General features: G+C 36.5%; 1 protein-coding gene across 10 annotated transcripts in view; it reads right to left on the bottom strand.

Annotated features, from left to right (window-relative positions):
- SGCZ (sarcoglycan zeta) overlaps window positions 1-6,870 on the bottom strand; it is a 447,021-nt gene that overhangs the window by 5,142 nt on the left and 435,009 nt on the right. The window lies entirely within an intron of this gene.

Here is a 6,870-nt window from a genome sequence, read left to right on the forward strand (position 1 = left end):
ACCCAGAAAATAATGAGCTTATTTGACCTAAATTAGGAGGAAAAAAGATTTCAGGTTAAAGTCTTATTAAGAAGGTCATCAAGCTATTCCCATTTGTTTCTGAACATTGCATATGATTAAAAAATGTTGTTGCTGCTTTTTTTGTTTTGTTTGTTTTTTAATCTCCTTCCATTGGAAATAACAAGAGACAGTATTAAACTGTAAACACTAGTAATTTTCATCTATCTGTACTGAGGTCTGTATTATTTACACTTATGTTACATTTTCAGGGTCTTGAACAAACAACATTATGAAATCAGATAATTAAAGCACAAAAAACACATGTTATCCACTGGCACAAACAGATGAGCTTCCAGCTGCTTTGAGTTCATTTTTTATTTAAGGAAGGAGTAAATGAGAGCCAAAGTCAGATCAGTCATTACCTCAGGTACAGAGTATGAACCAAAATAAAACGGTTTTAGGCCTGCATATAACATTATGAAACAGGAAAAGGTGAGTTGCTTAAATATTTGCTACTGATTTTATAAGGTGTTGAAAATCAACAAAGCCAACTAGACACCATTTTATCACACCGTTGGCAGTGCATGTGAAGAACCTGGAATGATATGACATGCACTGATGTTTATAACAGGAAACAAACATTATTTTATAATAAAACCAGTGGTAAATGGCAGGAAAACAATGCAGAAGCAGTACTGAACCCCTGCTGGAGAGAAGTGGACAGCAGGCTGAGAACAATTTGAGGAGAGAAAGCTGGATAAAATCCTACAGAATGACTGGTGCACACTCATGTCACCATTCACAGCAGAAGCACTGTAAATGACAAGCTCAAAGTAGCTGAAAACAATATAAACTCCTTCAAGGCCTCCTGTCCCCCAGAGGAAGATGCTGTCATTGCTGGGAATTTACACTGGAAGGAAGAATCTACATGGCACAGGTGACAACTCCTTGGCATGACGCCTTTCTTAATTCTTATCCTGACTGACAGAGGAATTGATTATAATACTGAAGTACATCAAATTGATATCTTTGTTCTGTAATTTATATGACTAAGGAATGCATACACTCACTGTTGTTTTTAAAGTCCAATTTCATAAACCTGAAATAATTAGAAGTCAAAAAGCCCAGCAGAAATAATTTAGATGGAAGGACTGTGGACAGCGTTGGGATCAATTTAATATTGTCCTACTAGAATTACAACCCAGAAGAAGATTGCTATGAAGAACATTCAGCTCTGCTAGGAGCATATGTGAAAGTAACTATAGCAAGCATAATAAGAAAATAAAATAACAGATGGCCAAAACAAAGAATTTGAAACAAACGAGAAGCTACGAATTGGTAAAATGTGACAAGGAAACAAAAGACATAATTTTCAGTCAGTGGAGTTACAGAAAATAAAAAGAACTCTTTCAATTCTCATACCAGGAATAAAAGAAATGTTAACAAGTCCACTATTATCATAGCAATAGCGGAGTTATCAACACTATTGAATAAAAACCCAATAGCACTCTTCACTGTAAGCTCAATGTAAGTATAAGCATATCTTTTATACTGAATAGTGTTCAGAGCATAGTTCTGTACTTGGAGAAAGACCAAACACTGATGTCAGAACACGATAAAATACTTTCAAATTCAACAGTAACTCAGACGGATATTAAACAGGAGCCAGTAATGTCATATACTTTTTATCAGCAGCTTTTGATAACTTTTACAAATAGTTCTAAAAAAATAATCTTGAGTAGCCTTTTGGACTTTTAACATTGATTTGCAGTAAGCCCTAATATACATAGAATATCATGGAAGGCAAGCAAAAGATTATTATTATTATTATTATTATTATTATTTTTTGTGAAAAAAAAAGATATTAGAACATTATATATGTGGTAACACGGTACTTGAAAAATATATAAATCTAAATTAAATGAGTTCTAAAAGACGTGTCTTGATTCAAACAAGAATTTATTCACAGACACACACACACACACAAAAAGAGGACATTATGCCAGAGAACAGGCTAGAAGATCAAAATCTTTTAGTCACTTTGAACTTTATTATCTTTTATTCTATGAACTCATTAATCTTATATGTTTTCTTACATCAGGACAGCTGAAATTCTGCAACCTCTAATTACAGATGTTCTGTACTGTACTGCTTTAAGGCTTTAATCCAGTGGACCTTGCTCCATTGTGCATTGCAATACAATGCTCAGTTATTTTGCTAATTAATTTAAATTATATTTTCAAGCATAGCTGTGCATGCATTTCTATTGGTGCTTTCGAATTACACACTGTGATACAGATGAAATTCAGATTTTTCTGCTGCCATAATCTTGAGTGGTATCTCAAAGGTCTTGTCCCAGCAAGCATCCCACAACATCTGGGGTACAGAGAAACTGATGTGACTTCTTGTGAGGGTGTATCTGCTGCAGTGAGTCTGACAAGCCATGTGGCTTTGCAGAAAGCTTGGAAGGCTGTGCAATTTGAACACACTCCTATAGCAAATTCCTGGGAAAGCCCGAGATGAAGAGGGTTACTAAAGGTGGCTGAAAGGCAGCATTAAAATCTAGTGTGTACATATGCAGTCAAGGTTAAAAGGTCAGTGTTAAAAGACTAAATTTACAGATAAAAGACTATAATAAAAGACTAAATTTACATAAAAGACTAAATTTGCAGATGCAACATTGCTATCTATTAGTTAAACAAGGATCCAACTATTTCAGCATAGAAGCCCACTAGGTAAGGAATTTCAGATGTCCATGTTTGAGGATATAGCCTCTCCCCTTCTATCTTTTGCTAAAAACTGAAATTCATGGATGAAATGTCTTCCAACATCAGAAAAACTTATGCTACATACCCTTTTCTGCCTTCTATTATGAGACGTTTGAAGAGAAAGGAAGTGGCAAGACAAAAAATGATGAGTGTTACATTCCCAGGGAACACTGTTGCTAGTAGCTAAGGAAAGTGCCTTTATACATGGTGTTTCTCTAATCTTTTGTGCTGTGAAAGGTATGAGATAAGCTATATAATACTACATATACATCAAGGCTATGCCAACCCATCATGCTCTTCCTGAGACTCTTGCACCTCAGCAGATAAGTATGAAAGGATAAAACCCAAACTTTTATCCATTCTTGAAACATTTTGAGAGACTGATTGAGAAAGTACAAAATGGAAAAGGCAGCGGCTATTCTGAGAAACTCTGTTTCACAACAGAAAGCTGAGCATTTAGCAGGATCATTCCCCCTGTATACTTTAGTTTTAGAAATCGTAAATCCCTGATTTATCTTTTCTTTATCTTAAGGATGAGAAGAAGATGTTGGTATTATACTTGTTTTAAATAGACCTGATTTCTGATTAACTAAAATAGTGAAAGGAATAAGGCTATAGTGCGTGTAAAAGGAATACTCTTTTTACATGTATTTATGTTACCTAATATGAATCTTGAGGAATTTGATCTTGCACATTTTACACAGAGGCTTTGATTTTCATCAGGCCCGTGGGAGTATGAGAGAAACAAAGATGTTGAGAAAGAAACAGAAGAATGAACCTATTTAATTATATTTCTAAGGAAGTTAGAATGAAATATTCATTAGATTATTTTGGTATTTCCTGTTCTGTATTTTGGAAAAAAGAGTTGACAGTTGTAGCAAGGTATCAAGATGTATTATATGAAATGGCAAAGGATGTACAACTGTTTGGTTTCTCTACTTAGAATGCTTGCAATCACTAATCTCTACAAATTAGTAGAAACCTCTGCAATGATAGTGCTATTGACTGGCAGATATGAACATGTAAAAGACTGCAAGCATATGTTTCTTCAAAGAAATGTCAAAGACTAACTAACTAACCTAGTCCTAGCCTGTGCCTTGTGCAAGTGTTTAGAACAACAAAGGCGACTGTGATATTTATTAACTGAGATTTGGAAGTCATCTGCTCATCAGGCTGTGCTTTCATCTGAACAATGACAAGGAGAAGGAGAGGAAGACAAGTCAGAAAATATAGATATCTACCAAAAAATAAAAATAAAATAAGTGAAGGAGGGAACTTTCAACAGGCATGATATAGGCATGAGGTAAAGAATCCAATATTCATACAAGCCACGTCATATAAAAGTTCTCCGCTGGGTCCTTGAATATATCATAGAATCATAAAGGTTGGAAAAGACCTCTAAGATCATCTGGTCCAACTGTCACCCTACCACCAATATTACATGTACATTACATCTACCACCAAAGTACATGTCTCTAAATACCACATGTCCCCTTTCTTAAACATCCCTGGGGACAGTGACTCCACCATCTCCATGGGCAACCCATTCCAATGCATGACTACTCAGAGAATAAATGTCCTCTAATTTCCAACCTAAACCTCCCCTGGCGCAACTTAAGGCCATTCCCTCTAGTCCTATCGCTAGTTACCTGTGAGAAGAGGCCGACCCCCAGCTCCTCACGCCTTCCTTTCAGGTAGTTGTAGAGAGCAATAAGGCCTCCCCTGAGCCTCCTCTTCTCCAGACTAAACAACTCCAGCTCCCTTAGCTGCTCCCCATAGAACTTGTGTTCCAAGCATTTCACCAGCTTTGTAGCCCTTCTCTGGACGTGCTCCAGGGCCTCGATGTCCTTCTTGTGGTGAGGGGCCCAAAACTGAACAGAGTACTTGAGGTGTGGCCTCACCAGAGCAAAGCACAGGGGAACAATCACCTCCCTGGTCCTCAATAGAGGAGGTCCCATCCTCACAACAGAGGAGATGATAGCTTAAGTACACCCAAATTAAAGAGTTAGGATTTATAAATACCGAAAAAAAAATCTATATTTAACTATGGTCAGACTAGACAGATAATGTTAGAGAGCTGCAAGGCATACTGAGAGCTAGTGTGGGTAAGAAATGGCAGGAAACGGAGAAATGTGAAAGAAAGAAAGCTGAAAGGTTGGCATTCATTATCCAGTATGAAGAGACAGTGCAATAAGATCTCACTACATATACCATTTGGATTCTATTAGGCTCTTCCGAATTAATTTGAATTACAACAATGCAAGACTTTTGTCTAGTCTTTTTGCTCTTCTGCATATGCTATTGGAAACATACACAGAAATATGATTACATAGATTGGGTCACTAGACTCTTAACTACTTATTTTTCATTTGCTGATATGTTTTCAAATTCAAGCTGAAGATGAACTTCAGGATAAACTGCAGTACTTTAGTTCATATTGGCCATCTGTTCTAGCAGTTACCTGTGTTTTTGACATTGGTTTAAAAATAATTCACCTAAATTACCTTCCATTAAATTTGAAAGAGAACTTTTAGAAAAAGAAATGTGTTATTTTTAATGGTAAATAAAAACATTAACTTGATAGCAGATGTACTGTTAAGTCTAAACATATGCTGGCACAATACCTGGAATCATATATTAACAATGAACTGTCTTAACAATTAATACTATTATGGAACAGGTAAACACTGAAATGAATGTGATGACTACTATGAAACTGGATGTACTAAATATTCAGAGAAAACCAAAAGATCTAGTACAACCCATTTATTGAAAATGCATTCTCTACAGAAGTATGATCAGTTGACCAGAAGACAAAGGAGAGCTTTAAGCCAAAGTGTGGTCTGGTGTAGTGAATGTTCTCTGTCTCAAGATTATACATGACACACCTCGACAGAGCCATCTTTTGTTAACGCTGCTCCACGTCCCTACTCGATAGTATTCCTGGAATCACTGCTAACTGCAAGTGATTTGTAAACTAATGTATATATATGTTAAATGTACTATTGTATAATAGCTGCTCTGAGAACGGAATAATTTATGTTTTGCATATATTGCATCATTTGAGTTATAACTCCACTGCAATTTATATTGGTGGCTACAGAAGCAGAAACTTTCCAGTATATTTTTTCTTTCAATTTCAAGGGTGATTAAATGGGGTGGTTGTGAATGGTGACCAGGAGAAATTTACAAGCTCCAACACTTAAGGTATGTCAGTGATTGTCTTATACACAACAATTCCCAGAATCAAAATCTAAATGATATTAAAAGTCTTTGCAATTTCATTAAATGTGACAGATGTGATTTCTATATGATTTATGTGGGACAGATGTGACTTCTTTGTGATTTATATACCCAAACCAGAAAGGGAAAGACATGTATTTGGAATATTTGTGCTCAGTTTACTGAGTACAAAATCTTATGAAATAATTACCATGCAAATCAGAACTAGATTAAAATGTGATATTCATGGAAAAATGTTTCATTTATAAAATAAATTATTCATCGTTATTTTTTCTCTTTCTAATAAAATTGCTTATGGTGTTGGTCTTCTAAACTTGCTTGTGGACAAGCAGTTCAAAATGGGTGATGTTAATTAAAACACATTTGGTTTTGTAGTGTCTTGGTTTCAGTTAGGACAGTTATTTTTCCTCCTAGTAGCTGGTAGGGTGCTATGTTTTGGATTAGGATGAGAAGAGTGCTGATAACATGCTGATGTTTTAATTGCTGCAGAGCACTGCTTATACTAAGCCAAGGACTTTTCAGCTCCTCGCTCTGTCCTGCCAGCGGGCAGGCTGGGGGTGCAGCAAAAGCTGGGAGGGGACAAACCCAGGACAGCTGACCCAAACTGGCCAAAGGGGTATTCCATACCATCTGACGTCATGCTAAACAATATATAGGGGTGGCTAGCCGGGGTGGGGGGGCCGGCTGCTCGGGGTTGGGCTGGGCATCGGTCAGCGGGTGGTGAGCAATTGCATTGTGCATCACTTGTTTGTACATATTATTATTATTATCATTATTATTTTCTATCTTAATAAACTGTCTTTATCTCAACCCACAGGCTTCACTTTCCCGTTTCTCTCCCCCATCCCAGAGAGGGAGG

Source organism: Oxyura jamaicensis, chromosome 4 (assembly GCF_011077185.1).
Source record: "Oxyura jamaicensis isolate SHBP4307 breed ruddy duck chromosome 4, BPBGC_Ojam_1.0, whole genome shotgun sequence".
Taxonomy (NCBI): Eukaryota; Metazoa; Chordata; class Aves; order Anseriformes; family Anatidae; genus Oxyura; species Oxyura jamaicensis.